The sequence below is a fragment of the Choloepus didactylus genome, chromosome 7, assembly GCF_015220235.1.
Source record: "Choloepus didactylus isolate mChoDid1 chromosome 7, mChoDid1.pri, whole genome shotgun sequence".
Taxonomy (NCBI): Eukaryota; Metazoa; Chordata; class Mammalia; order Pilosa; family Megalonychidae; genus Choloepus; species Choloepus didactylus.
In genome coordinates this window covers 108,023,222-108,037,868 of record NC_051313.1, presented here as the reverse complement: position 1 = coordinate 108,037,868, position 14,647 = coordinate 108,023,222, and the positions used below count along the sequence as shown (strand labels likewise).

Sequence of the window (14,647 nt, the reverse complement as noted above, 5' to 3'; positions counted from 1 at the left end):
GAGCACAGCAGGGGCCAGGGCTGGGCTAGGTGGTGATGGTGGTGGAGGCTGGGGGCATTAGGTTTGGCTTGTTCAAGGCTGGGGGTGGGGCAGTGTGGTTGAATGGTGTCCCTCCAAATTCATTACCCCCTTGGAACCTCGGGATGTGACATTATTGGGAAATAGGGTCTTTGCAGATGTACTTTAGGCGAGGATTGTGTTGAAATCGTGTCGGATCACTGTGGGTCTTAAATCCAATGAGAGTATCCTCATAAGAGACAGGGAAGGACACCGAGACACAGAGGAGAGTGCGTGAGGACCCACGTGAAGACAAGGCAGACTCCAGGGCCCCAAGCCAAGGAAAGCCTCCAGCCACCAGAAGCTGGAAGAGGCAGGGAAGGAGTGTCCCCGTGGAAGAACACCCCCGAAGACAACTTGATTTCTGACTTCTGGCCGCTGGAACTGCCAGAGAATAAATTTCTGTTGTTTTAAGCCGCTGAGTTCGTGGTAGTTTGTTACAGCAACCCTGGGAGACTAATACAGTAGGGCGCCTGGCAAAAGGGATAAGGAGGCGGGGGGGCCAGGTGGGGGCTTGATAAAGAAATTTAGGACAACAGAATAAACAATATCCATCATTTATCTTGCCACTACTCTGCCAGGCACGTTACGGATATTTATCTCAATCCTCACAATGACCCTGACAGAAAAAATTATTATTCTTATTAAAGATGAGGTTCAAACTCAAGTTTACTCCATTTAGTTGGGATTCCAATATAGAACCCTCTGTCTCCTCAGCCTGGCCACTTTTCACCTCCTCTCAAGGGATGCCTCAGCAGATTCCAGGCCAGATGATATGTGATTTAAGTTGGAGGGAAGGTCTCCGGAGGTCCAAGGGGGGAACACCTTATGCGTCACTGGGGAAATGGGGGGGGAGTCACTCTGGGGACTGACTGTGATCACATGCCTTGGGTGACTTCTGCTCACCACATTCCTGTAGTCCTCAAGGACACTCTGATGGTCTGTTCATGCCCCTGCGGTGTGAGCCTAGGAGAGGAAGGGAAGACACCCCTGCCCACCTCAATCCCACTACCACCACTATATCATTATCTCTACTGCTGTCACCATCTCCACTACTACCACATCTGCCATCACCACCACTGCCTCTACTATTATGACCATGCCCAGTACTGCCACCACTCCTGCTACTGTCACCACCTCCATCACCACCACCATCACCTCCACCACCACCTCTAACTTCCCCACCATCACCACCACCTTTAAAGCCACCACCATCACCTCTAGCATTCCCACCATCACCACCACCATCATCAACACCTCTAACATCACCTCTACCATCACCACCACCTCTAACATCACAATCACCATCACCACCACCATCACCTCCACCACCATCTCTAACATCACCCCACCACCTCTAACATCACCACCACCATCACCACCTCTAACATCACCACCTCCATCACCACCACCATCACCTCCACCACCATCTCTAACATCACCCCACCACCTCTAACATCACCTCCACCATCACCTCTAACATCACTACCACCATCACCTTTAACATCACCAATTCCATCACCACCTCCACCATCACCACCATTATCACCATGACCATTGTCACCAGCTTTAACATCACCACCACCATCACCAACTCCATCACTATAGTGTACAATTACTACCCTCCACCACTAAAACTGCTAAAACTACCATCACAACCAGTTCTTCCATGTCCACCTTCATCACTTCCACCACCCCCACTACAATTGCAGTCACTATGTGACACAATGGTGAGATTAGAGGAAGGTAAGGTTGCTCAGGGAAGATTTTCCATGACAGGACATCTGAACGGAATTTGGCAGGGGGGGAGTCGGACTCGGGGTATGTCCAGCTGACAGACAGATCAGTAGTGTAGTGCTGCCCTGAGTTCAGCCTTGTGGAAGGGGGAGAAGGGCCTGCCTGGCTGGGATAGGCACTTAGTGGGACAGGCTGTCTTTACAAGCGTGAGTTTGGGTGGGTGGAGGTTATTCTAGCGATGTATCCTGGACCTCCTGGCTCTTGCTGGTCTCCAGGGGGGTGTGGATTTTGGTGGATCCTGGCTCCTGGCCACCTGCCCAGCCTGGCCGTGGCAGTGAGGTCATGAGAGTGGCTGTACTGGGAGTACTGGCCAGTGAGGAGGGCAGGAGGAGGTCCACCCTGGCTGGGAGAGGAAGAGGCCTCCCTCCTCAGGCTGGCCCTACCGAAAACGAGCGAGTAAGCACAAGTCTCAACACTCCATTCCCCCAGACTGTCCTCTCTTCTGCCTGCTCAGCAGGTCATGGGCTCTGGGTGCTGTAGGCTCTCTCTGCCCAGGGCTCTGGGGTTCTCTTTTCCGGGAGACACTTTGTTTTTCAGATTGGCCACTGAGGGAATAGAGGGGCTGGAAGGTTTTGATCTGGGGGTGGGGAGAAAATTGACTAGCAGGGAGGGATGCCCTGTTTCTTCCCTCAGCTGGGCAGCCCTTCCCTCCACATTGGGTCAAGTGCTTGTGCGGTGGGGGCAAAATGTTTCCAGAGGCTCTGGCCGTAGCCGCTCCTTCACCCCTTCCCTGCAAGCGCAGCTGCCTCTACTGCCTCCACATACTGGGGACCAGCCAGCTCTGGAAAGAGCCTCTCTCGATCCTTCCAAACCCCTAAACTGCCTGGATGCCCGGCTAATCCCACCCTCTAGGACTGCACTGGAGAGAGCTGCGGGAAGTGGGAAACAATACTATCCTGGGATGTGTTTATCTCTGCATCAGGCGTGAGAGCCGGCAGACAGGCTGGCGACTGGAGGGGCGAGGGGCCATGGAGTCCCAGGGACGAGGGCTTGGGAGGGTGGGGTCAGGGAGAGGGGGTCCAGGCTTTCACCCACACCCTGGGAAGTGGGTGCGGCTGAACGTCCCTCCTTCACTCGCCTCTGTAAGTCATTCCTAAGAGGAAGGCCTTTTGCTGGATTAGGGAAGACTTTGGCAAGACATGGAGACCTTCTGAAGATGCTCCAACAGTGACAGCCAATGTTTGTTGAGTGCTTACCCTATATTAAGCCCTTTTGCAAGCACTTTGTGCGTGCCAACTCATTCAGTCCCCACACCATCGCTGTAGGGTTGGCACCATTATGGTTTTCTGTGGTTGACAGCTAAGGCACACCTTTGAGGCCTGGAGAGGCTAGACTGTTAATAGGAAGCAGAGCTAGGACTTGCGCCCAGGCCTCTGGCTCCAGAGCTCATGCTTGTCTTTATTCCACGGTGGTGGGTGGAGAAGCAGAGTTCCTCCTTTGAAGCTGTGAGTCCCACTCTCAGCCTGCAGACCCCTTCTTCTTCCCCAGGGTCCCCAGATGGTGAGACAAATGGCACAGAAATGGGAGCCAGGAGGCTTGGGGTCTTGCTCTGTGGCAATGGGCAAATCCTTGCTCTCTCTGCCTCAGTTTCCTCATCTGTCCTGTACAGGTGTTGGACTGAGCCTGATGACCCCTGAGGCCCCTTTCAGCCTGGCATCTGGAATTGCTCCTGTTCCTTTTCCAGCCTCCCTGGGACAGCGCAGCCCCTGGGAATGGTCAGGGAAGCGGGGAGGAAGCCAATGATCTGGAAGACTCCTGTGTGTGTCTGGACAGCTCCTGCGTGGCTCTGCGGCAGTCACTTCGATTCTGCTCTATCAAGAGGAGCAGTGGCGTCTCAGATCAGAGACGATAGCCAAAAGTGCTTGCTCATCCACAGACCCCTGCCTGGGCACTGGGTGGGGGCGGCACAGGGTCTGCTGAGAGCCGGTTTCCACCAACACTGCATTCTCCCTGGCCTCCCCTGCCTGCATCTCCTCCCCCGTAGCCCTCATTACCCTCCCACCTCACTCTGCCCTGCAGCCCCTCAGAGCACACAGTGGGCAGCATCTCAGATTATTCTCCTCACCCCATCAAGCCCTTTCTTCTTCAAACCACACCCCAGGCAGCCTATATACCTAGCAGGTGTTCACCATGTGTCATGTACTGTGCTAGGTGTGGGAAGACAGGGATGGACAAGGCTAGAGTCCTGCCCTAGGAAGCTGACATGCTAGTGGGGATTAGCTCCTAACCAGTCTGTCATCCCTTACCCTCCATGCTTCATCTCCAGCACATCCCCATGCTTTTGAAGGATTGCCAAAGGTTGGAGGATAGAGGTGGGGTGAGGGATTCTCTGGGGTCTGGAGATCAGAAGGTCTGGGGGCATCTGGGCAGGCAGCAAGAGTGGAAGCTGGACACAGCAGGCTGCAGGATGGGTGCCCTGGACTTTGGGACTCTTTTCTTTTTCTGACTGCTGCTTGGGCCAAGGCCTGAGGATGGCAGGGATCACCCTTCTCCTTGTTGGAGGCAGGACAGTAAAACTTTTCTGGAATTGGAATCCCAGGGACCCATTAAGGCCAACTGGGCTATTGTGAGTAAAAATGACCCCACAATTTTGAAAGAAAGAGGAGCACAGAGCTGAAGAGGCTGGGATGGAGTGAGGGGAGAGCAAGTTTCCCTGTGGAAAGTTAGATAGAGTCTGGTAAGTCTGAGATGGTGAGGCCGGTTGGTTTACTCTGTTATGGAAAGTAACTGCAGGGACTTGACTTGTGAAATGAGAGACTATTTCATTTAAAATATTAAGTTCGACCAAGAGACAAGATGGCAGCATAGAGAGGAGTAGAAGCTAAGTAGTCCCCCTGGAACAACTACAAAAAAACCAGAAACAGCTAGTAAATAATCCAGAATAACTGCGGGGGGACAAACGAGACCACCCACTCATCATACACCAACCTGAATTGGGAGGAATGCCTGAGAACACAGCATAAAATCTGTAAGTAAAACCTGCGGATCCAAGTCGTGACACCCCCTCCCCTATAGCCCGAGCTGCAAAGCCTTGTGGTGCCAGAGAGAAGCTCTCTCCCAGCAAGCAAATACAGCTCAGCTGAGCTCCAACTGGGGTTTTAAGTAGCGAGTGTAAACTGCTCACTACAGGTACGCATCCCCAAAAAACAGACAGAGGTTTTGGGTGACGACTGACCTTGGAGAGCCGGAGGGTCGCCTTGGACTGGGTCTGAAGGGGACTATCTGTTTCTTTTTTGGCTCAGTGGAGAAAGCCCCAGTCATTTTCAGTTTCCAGGGCTGTGACTCAGGGAAGGGTGGAGACAGCACAAGCAGAGAGCTGGACCATTGAAATGCTAATGACCTCCACCTGGGGGGTCTGTCTTCTCCAGGAGGAAAGGGGTGGGGCCCTTTCCATTCAGAACAAGACCCCAGAGCCTGGGGGAACAAGGCCATACCTCCTCACACCAGTCAAGAATTGTAGGCTAACAGGCATCACCTGCTGGGCAGAAAAGCACAGTGACCTGAGGCATCAAAGGGTGGAGCAATTTTCTAAGACACACCTGCAGGGAAACCAGATACTGAATATTTCTTCCCTCTGGGACCTGAGCCTGTTCTGGTCTGGGAAAACCTGATTTGGATAACCAAGGAAACCATGCCTAGACAACAGAAAATTACAACCTACACTAAGAAAAACAAAGTTATGGCCCAGTCAAAGGAACAAACGTACACTTCAACTGAGATACAGGAATTTGAACAACTAATGCTAAATCAATTCAAAAAGTTCAGAGAAGATATTGCAAAAGAGATAGAGGCTGTAAAGGAAACACTGGGCATATATACAGCAGAAATCAAAAGTTCAAAAAAACAACTAGTAGAATCTATGGAAATGAAAGGCACAACACAAGAGATGAAAGACACAATGGAAACATACAACAGCAGATCTCAAGAGACAGAAGAAAACACTCAGGAACTGGAGAACAAAACACCTGAAAGCCTACACGCAAAGGAGCAGATGGAGAAAAGAATGAATAAATATGAGCAACGTCTCCGGGAACTCAAGGATGAAACAAAGTACAATAATGTACATCTCATTGGTGTCCCAGAAGGAGAAGAGAAGGGAAAGGGGGCAGAAGCAATAACAGAGGAAATAATTAATGAAAATTTCCCATGTCTTATGAAAGACATAAAATTACAGATCCAAGAAGCGCAGCGTACTCCAAACAGAAGAGATATGAATAGGCCTACGCCAAGACGCTTAATAATCAGATTATCAAATGTCAAAGACAAAGAGAGAATCCTGAAAGCAGCAAGAGAAAAGCGATCCATTACATACAAAGGAAGCTTAATAAGACTATATGCGGATCTCTCAGCAGAAACCATGGAGGCAAGAAGGAAGTGGTGTGATATATTTAAGATACTGAAAGAGAAAAACCGCCAACCAAGAATCCTATATCCAGCAAAGCTGTCCTTCAAATATGAGGGAGAGCTCAAAATATTTTCTGACAAACAGACAATGAGAGACTTTGTGAACAAGATACCTGCCCTACAGGAAATACTAAAGGGAGCACTACAGGGTGATAGAAGACAGGAGTGCGTGGTTTGGAACACAATTTTGGGAGATGGTAACACAACAATCTAAAGAAGTCTTTCAAGAATTCATTTGGTAGTGACAATCACTGAATGACAAATTGGGAAGACAAGAGAAAGAAAAAATAGACATGGACTTTTTTTTTTTTTGTTTTTACAGTTTTGACTTCTTCCTTACTTAGCTGTCCCAATTTTTCATCTTTATTCACAGAAGAAGAATGAAACAGATGACTTTGCTGTTGGAAAACCTTGGTATCTGATTTTCCTTTCCTCCCAAAGGGTCTATTCCAAATTTGACAAGCTCAATTAAATATACATATTTGATTAGGTAGGTCAGGGTAAAGGTTATTTGTTTTCTCAAGGCTAACATCTACATCACTTGCAGAGTATGTATGTATAAAATAGCCAATTACAAAAATTTTGGAAATATGAATAGACTTTCAAATGTATCTAGATGTTTCACTGTGAGGATACAGCTGAAGCATTCTAGGAAGTTGGGCAAGTAAACAAGTCTCCTTTACAGTGGAAACATTAAAAGATTAGAAACTGGGAAAAAAATATTAAGTTCATTCATTCATTCATTTCATCAGCAAGATTTATTGAGTGACTACTATATTCCAGGCACTGTATTAGCAGCTGGAGATTCAGATTAAGTTCCCATCCTCTTGGAAATTGTATTTAAGTAGAGACAAAGACAATAAACCAATTATTCAATGAAAAATTATTTTGAAAATCACTGGAGAGAAGTACAGGATGCTATGCTACAAGAGTTAATAACAGTGGGATTTGCTAGAGTCTGTGTGATCTGGGAAGGCTTCCCTGAGGAAGTGACAGTTACACTGAGGTTTACAGGATGAGAGTAGTGTGCTGGTTAGGATGAGGCTCAGCTGTGAGTGTCAGAACTCCCTCACCCCATTCCCAAATTACAGTGGTTTAAAAAAGATAGTTTATTGCTATCTCACAAAAATGAAGCCTGGAGCTAAGTAGTTCAGGGCTGGTGGGGTGTTTCCATACCCGCAGGAACTCAGGATCTTTCTATCTAATGATTTTGTTGCCCCACTATTCTCAAATGCACAGCTTCTACCTCATAGTCCAAAATGGCTGCTCCAACTCCAGCCATTATGTCCACAGTCCAGTCAGTGAGAAGGAGAAAAGGGGAGAGAGAAGGGCATGACCCCCTTCCTTTAGGGACACATCTTTGTGGGATGCGCATGCGTTTCTATTTACAAACCATTGACCAGAACTGGGTCACATTACAACACCTCGTTACAAGGGAGACTGGGAAATTTCTTTTAATTTTGGGCAGTTTGGGGTCTAGCTAAAAATCAGCCATTCTATTATTAAAGAAGAAAGGGGGAATGGCTAGAAGTCTGTGCCACAAGGACTTAGATGGGTGAAAGATAGGGGTGATGGAGATGAGAGCGCCAGGGAAAGGAACTGATGTGTGAATGCCCTCAGACGGGCAGGGGCTTGGGGTGTCCAGATAACTGTAGGAAGGCTAGAGTGGCTGGAATATGATGGGGAAGGGGGAAAGTGACCCTGAGATGAGGCCAGAGAAGCAGCACGGCCAAGGTAGGCAGGTCCTTGCAGGTTTGGTTAAGAATTTTGAAGTTTAACTTAGGCCCACCAGGAAGTCACTGAAAGGTTAAAGTAGAGTTGCTACATGAATACATTTGCATTTACAAAGGTCTACTCTGGCTGCTCTATGGAGCAGGCACTGGAGACCAGTTAGGAGATAGGTCAGGAGCCTACTGTGGTGGTCTAAGCAAGAGATGATAGTGGCCTGGACTAGGGTGGTAGCAGGGGGGTAGAGATGGAGACAATGAAGAGCAATTAGGAAGTAAAATAGGATTTAGTGATTGATTGTGTCTGAAGGTGTGCCAGTTTGAATGTATGATGTCCCCCAAAACGCCATTATCTTTGATGCAATCTTGTGTGGGCAGACATATCAGTGTTGATTAGATTGTAATTCTTTGAGTGTTTCCATGGAGACGTGACCCACCTAACTGTAGGTGATGACTCTGATTGGATAGTTTCCATGGAGGTGTGGCCCTGCCCATTCAGCATGGGCCTTGATTAGTTTATTGGGGCACTATATAAGCTCAGACAGAAGGAGCGAGCTTGCTACAGCCAAGAGGGACACTTTGAAGAATGCACAGAAGCTGAGAGAGAAACTGCAGATGCAAGACATTTTGGAGATGGCCGTTGAAAGCAGACTTTTGCTCTGGAGAAGCTAAGAGAAGACAAATACCCCAAGAGCAACTGAGAGTGACATTTGAAGAGGAGCTGCAGCTTAGAGAGGAACGTCCTGGGAGAAAGCCATTTTGAAACCAGAACTTGGAGCAGCATGTGCCTTCCCAGCTGACAGAGGTTTTCCAGATGCCATTGGCCATCCTCCAGCGAAGATACCTGATTGTTGATGTGTTACCTTGGAACTTTATGACCTTAAGACTGTAATTCTGTAACCAAATAAACCTCCTTTATAAAAGCCACCACATTTCTGGTATTTTGCAAAAAGGCAGCATTAGCAAAACAGAACAGAAGGTGAGGGAAAAGGAGGCATTGAGGACAACTCAATGACTCTGGGATTTCTGGCGTGATCAGTGGAGGGGCTGGTGGTTGCATCTGATTAAGGGACCCTGGAAAAGCAGCAGGTTGGGGGTCAGAATAAGTTCAGTGTTGGATACACTGAGTTTGAAGGGCCTGTGAGCCATCCACATGGAGAAGCTCCCAGCTCTGAGTGTGGACTCAGGAGACAAGTCTGGGCTAGATGTATGTATTGGGAATTGTAGACCTATTGGTGACAACTGAAGTCACTGGGGATGAGAAGGCCTGGGGAGCAGTGCAGGATGAGAAGAGAAAAAGCCTAGAGCACGGCCCTGGGAATGCTGGGAAGACAAAATGAGTGGCCTTCTTGCCTCTGTTTCCCGTTTGGGGATTGCCTCTCCTCTATCTTGCAGGATGGGGAACCAGATGATCTGTCTCCCATTCCAGGGCTGGAAGGATCCATAGAGACTTGATCCAACAGACCCTCCCTCTCATGTCCCTGAGACAGATAGCAGGGTGGCCATGTGACCTAAGCTCAGCTGGTCAAACTTTCTTGGGATTGGGTGTCTTCAGCGCCATGACACAAGGATGGAAGGGACCTTTGGAGGGCAGTCAAATAATTTCTCTCCCATTTCTAAAGCTAGGTACTCCAGCTTCCCCCAGCCTCCCAGTCAATTCTCTTAGCTAGCATCTCAATATTTTCCAATAAATTCTGTGTGTGTGTGTGTGTGTGTGTGTGTGTGTGTGTGTGCGCTTATAAACACCAAGTTAGTTTTTATTACTTGCAAAGAAAGAGGAGCCAGCAAAGTAAAACAAGAAGGCCAGGACTTCAGAAGGGCAGGAGGAAAACTAAGAGAGTGAGGTTTCACGAAAATAAGAGAAATAGCATATCTTGAAGGAAGGAGTAGCCAGTGGTGCCAATTTTTATTTAAAAAAATGTCCAGTATGTCTGTATAAGCACAGGCAAAACAAGGCAAAAGGATACACAGCTGTTAACAATGATTCACAATAGTGGGGTGGGGAGGCTTTGATAGATCTTTGTCTCAGACAACAAGAAGCCAACTCATGCTTGCTTAAGAAAAGAACAACAAAAGAGTAATGGATTGGCTTATGTCACTGAAAAGTCCAGGGGAAGATCTGTTTTTGGCCCAGCTCAAATAATGTTATGAGGACTTGGTCTCTCGCCTCTGGTCTCCTCTGTGTGGTTTCCTTCTCAGGAACGATCTCCTCAGGCAGTGCTCCTGGCATACACTTAGCCCTTTACCAGCTCCAGAGGGAAAGAATTCTCCTTCTCAGTGGCTCCAGTAAAATCCTGGGATTGGCTCTGATTTTGGCTGGCTGTGGGTCATATGTCCATGCTGAACCAATCATTGTGGCCTGAATCACGTGTCTACCCCAGAGCGGGGTGGGGGGTGGGGGGGGGTGGGGGTGGGGGTGGGGGTGGGTGGGGGTGGGGTGGTGCAGTGGGTGGGGGGGTGGGGGTTCGGGGAATGGGGGGGTGGAGTCATCTCCATTCAAGTCACTTTTACTGAGGGGGTGGGGATTCCCCCAAAGGAAATCAGGACGTAGTAATCAGAAGAGGGCATGGGTGCTGGCCATGAAAACCAACAGAAATCTGCAGCCAGCTTACCAGTGGGGAGGATGCAACATCTAGCCAAGTTTGGATCCCAGGGCAAGGTCTGACAAAACTACCCTTGAGCTCTGCAGGCGGTGAGGCAGAAGCAAGAAGAGCAGAATAGCATAGCGGATCATATGTGGGTTCAGAAGCCCAAGCTTTGCCATTTACCAGCCTTTTACTTCTGAGCCTCAGTTTCTCATCCGAAAATAGGGTCAATAGAGTAATAGTACCTACAGATGTAAAGGGTTTAGCCCTGTTCCTGGAAGACAGTGCGTGCTTAATGAATGTTCGGTATTATTCCAATGCTCTTGAACTTCCAGCAAAGTCATCATGCCTTTGACTGGGTGTTGGGTGGCCCTGGAGCCCCCTCCCCATGCCTTCAGGGTCTCTCCAGAACAGGCCCAGAACTCACTAACATGTTGCTCAGTCACAGGCTGGCTGCATTCCAACCCCACGGATGGGGAAAAGATTGGGGGACCTGGTGGTGGGGAGTGGTCAGGTGGATCCAATGGGGGCCAGAAGGCTAGTGGGGAGGATGCTAGAGGCCCACGGAGAGGGAAAGAGGAGGATACAGCCCAGGGGGAGAAGATTTTGAGCAGAGCCAGCAGGGGTCACTGCAGATCTAAGTAACCTCAGGGAGGCGGCAGGGCCACTCACAGCCCCTCCCACTTGACTACCTGCTGCCCCCACCCAGATGGTGGCTTTGGCCCGTTTCTGGGCAGGGGGGTTCAGGTTTGACTCTGGCAGTTGAAAGGGCTGTCTCAGGCACCTGCTCTCGGCGCCGTCCCCTTCCAAGCCTGGGCTAGCATGCCTGGCTTTCTGCCTCATTGGACCCTGACTTCCAGCAGTGCCTAGAAAGGGTCTCTGGATTTGTTCCCCTGTAAAGAGCCCCAAGGCCAAATGCGTTTCCTTGTCTCATCCCTTCTCTCAGCCGGTCCTGGCCGAGGTTAGCATCTTGGGGACTCAGAGAAGTCCTGAAGTCCAGAAAACTTGGACTTTAACTCAGTTTCCTAGGCTTATTTTAGTCCTTTTGCCAAATACACTCAGGGAAATGCTGGCTTAAGGCATTGTCCTGCTCAGCAGGCAAATGCCCTCAGGAGAGGGTAATGCCTCAAGCACATTTCCCCTTCTCCTGCTGCAAAGTAATAGGGAACATATGTTTTCTGTAGAAAAACAAAACAAAACAAAAAAAAAAAGGAAAAAAGAAAAACTAGAGTGTAAAGGAGAAAATTACCTCTGCACCTCCTGCTCCCTAGCTCCACCTCGAAAGAGCTCTGGTCACTGCCCTCCCCCACCACCATCTTCCTAGGGAGGGGGAACCATGGGGTTCCCTTAGGGCACAACCATTTCTGTGGGGGGAAGCCCTATCAGAAAAGGCCCTCCACAGGTCATCTCATCCAGCCCTCTGTCTCCACCCTGTGCCAATTTCTGCCCCCTCTTTCTCATTGACATTCCTAGGGGCAAGGAGGATGCTGGCTGTGGTGTGGAGGGTGTTGAGTGGTGTGGAGGATAAGTGGGTGTAGGGGGCATGAGGATGGAAGGTTATTCTCCATTATAGATGGGGAGACTTAGGCTCAGAGAGGGGACGTGGTTTACTGGGATTTCACAATGAACCAGTGGTAGAGCCCTCAGGACTCTTGGCTCCTGGTTGGGTGCCCTCCCAAACCTCCCCCCCTCCCCAGCTCTCGATGCCTGATGCCAGGAGGCTGTAGAGGGGCACCTGCCCTCCGTGCAAGGCCTTGTCTCCCTCGGGCCACCGGGGTGTGTGGGTGCCGTGCATGCGCACCACAGTTGTGTAACAAGCTCTGGGTGTGTGCGCGCGCTGGGTAACCTGATGCAACAGGGAAGTTACAGTCCCGTGAGCTGGGGTGTTGGCTCTTGGCTGGTGCCCAAACCACAAGGAGTACTTGGCTGTGGCTGCAGAGGCTGGGCCTGGGGGTCGCAGGGTTGTCTACGTCAGGGCTTGTTCATCCCTGGGTGCCCACATCCTGGTCCCTGTGGGCACAGGACTTGAAAAGGGACTGCCTGGCTGGTTGATGCTGGGATGGGGGGAGGGTTGCAGAGAGGGCACCTTGCCCCATCGTCCATCATCCTGTTTGCCCGAATACCTATCGTGATGGGGGTGGGGGACTGGCAGTGCCTCCTCCCTGTGGTTTAATCTCTCTCACCTCTTCCTGACCACCTCCACCCTTCCTCTGCAGCCCCAGCCTCTCCCTTCCCCGTCCTGGAGCCATCCATCCATCCCCTCAGTGCCAGGTCACGCCTGTCTCATTTTCTACTACAGCAACATCTGTCCTTCACTCCCTCCGACTTCCTGAGTTCCCTGCCCTGCCCTCCCCCATAATGGCCTTTCCCATATACCTCCCTTTGAGGAGAAGCAGACTGGGGTAGGATAAAAGGAGCAGCAGCTTTGCAGCCAGACCAGATTTTAACCATCCCCTGTTATTTATGAACTGAGCGACTGAGACCCATCACTCTCCCCTCTCAGTCCCGGAGTGCTCAGGAATGATACTTCCGTCACAAAGTGTTGGGAGGGAAGTGAGTGTTCATGGGGTCCCTGGCTCTGGGATGGAAACACTTGAATGGGAGTTGCCCTTTCATTCTGCTTCCCACGTGGATGGAATGTCTGGGCACCTCCACCCCCAGTGTCTCCATCATCAGACAGGGCAACAGGCGCTTTGGAGAGCCAGGGCCCTGGGAGAAGAGGCCAATGAAAGCAGGCACTGTCCTGCCTGCCCTGTGCCAGGTGAGGGTGACTCAGCGGCCCCTCGTGTGCCCTCCCTCCTCTCCTGATCTGAGGGAGGCGAGTCATGTTCACATCCCCAGCTGCTCCTGCCCTTAGAGATTCAATGTCCTTGGGGGTGGCCAGTGGGTGCCAGGGACGCAGGGATGGGGGAATGGGCATCTGTGCCCAGTGTCCTCACCTCCTTCCCTGGCTGGGCAGTACCTGGCACCCTGGGGCTCCTCCCCAGTGCTCCCAGATTGCCCTGGATCTATGTATGTCTATCCTGCACTTACCACCTAGGGTTTTGATGATCTGTTTATGCATCCATTAAAAAATATCAATAATAGCTAACACATACGGCGCTTACTATGTGCCAGGTTCCACATATATTAACTCATTTGATCCTCACAGCAGAGGTGAGTGTGATTGTTATCTGTGAGGAAACTGAGGCTCAGAGAAGGGAGGCACTCTGATCAAATTCCAACAGGGCACCTTCGCCTGCCCCTATAAAAGCTATGCCTGCTCCCATCAGCCTCCGGCCTGTCGTCTGCTTGACACCGAATGCCACGCCGTCAATTCAGTGGCAGAGTCCTGATGGAGAGATATTTGAAGTTGATGTGGAAGTTGCCAAACCATCTGTGCCTGTGAAGACCATGTTAGAAGATTTGGGAATGGGCGATGAAGGAGACGATGACCCGTTTCCTCCACCGCGTGTTAAAAAAGCCCTTTTGGTGGTGCACCCGCCGCGGGGACGACCCTCACAGGCCTCCTGAAAGAAGACCAGGGAACGCTTTTTGAACTTATTATGGTTGTCAACTACTTAGACATCAAGGGGTTGCCTGACGTTAACTGCAAGACTGTTGCCAATGTGATCAAGGGGAAAACTGAGGAGATTCGTAAGACCTTCAGTATAAAAAATGACTTTTCTGAAGAGGAAGAAACCCAGGTATGCAAAGAGAACCAGGGGTGTGAAGAGCAGTGGAGGGCTGTGCCTGACACCGAGGCACTGTAAGGATTGATCCAGATTCAGGTTTCCCTGCTCCGTTTATAATTGTTAATATTAGACACAGTAGACAAATGCAGCAGCAAATCAATTGTATCAGCGGAATGTTGTCCTCATTGCATATGTAGTTTGAGTTCCTATTCCAAACCTATGGTAAGCTTCTTCTAGTATGATGGAAAGTTTCTTTTTCCTTTGCTCTGAATAAAACTAAACTGTGGGTTCTCTATAGAAAGTGGCATCTGGGCTTTCCCTCTTTTCATAAAGCAATTTCTGCCTAATTTACTGCCCAGTTAACGTTAATTTAGTCACCTTTTAAAAGTTGGCATTGTGAAGA

General features: G+C 49.9%; 1 pseudogene; it reads left to right on the top strand.

The window, feature by feature from the left end:
* Window positions 1-13,825: 13,825 nt before the first annotated feature.
* LOC119540692 lies at window positions 13,826-14,322 on the top strand (annotated as a pseudogene).
* The last annotated feature ends 325 nt before the right edge of the window (window positions 14,323-14,647 follow it).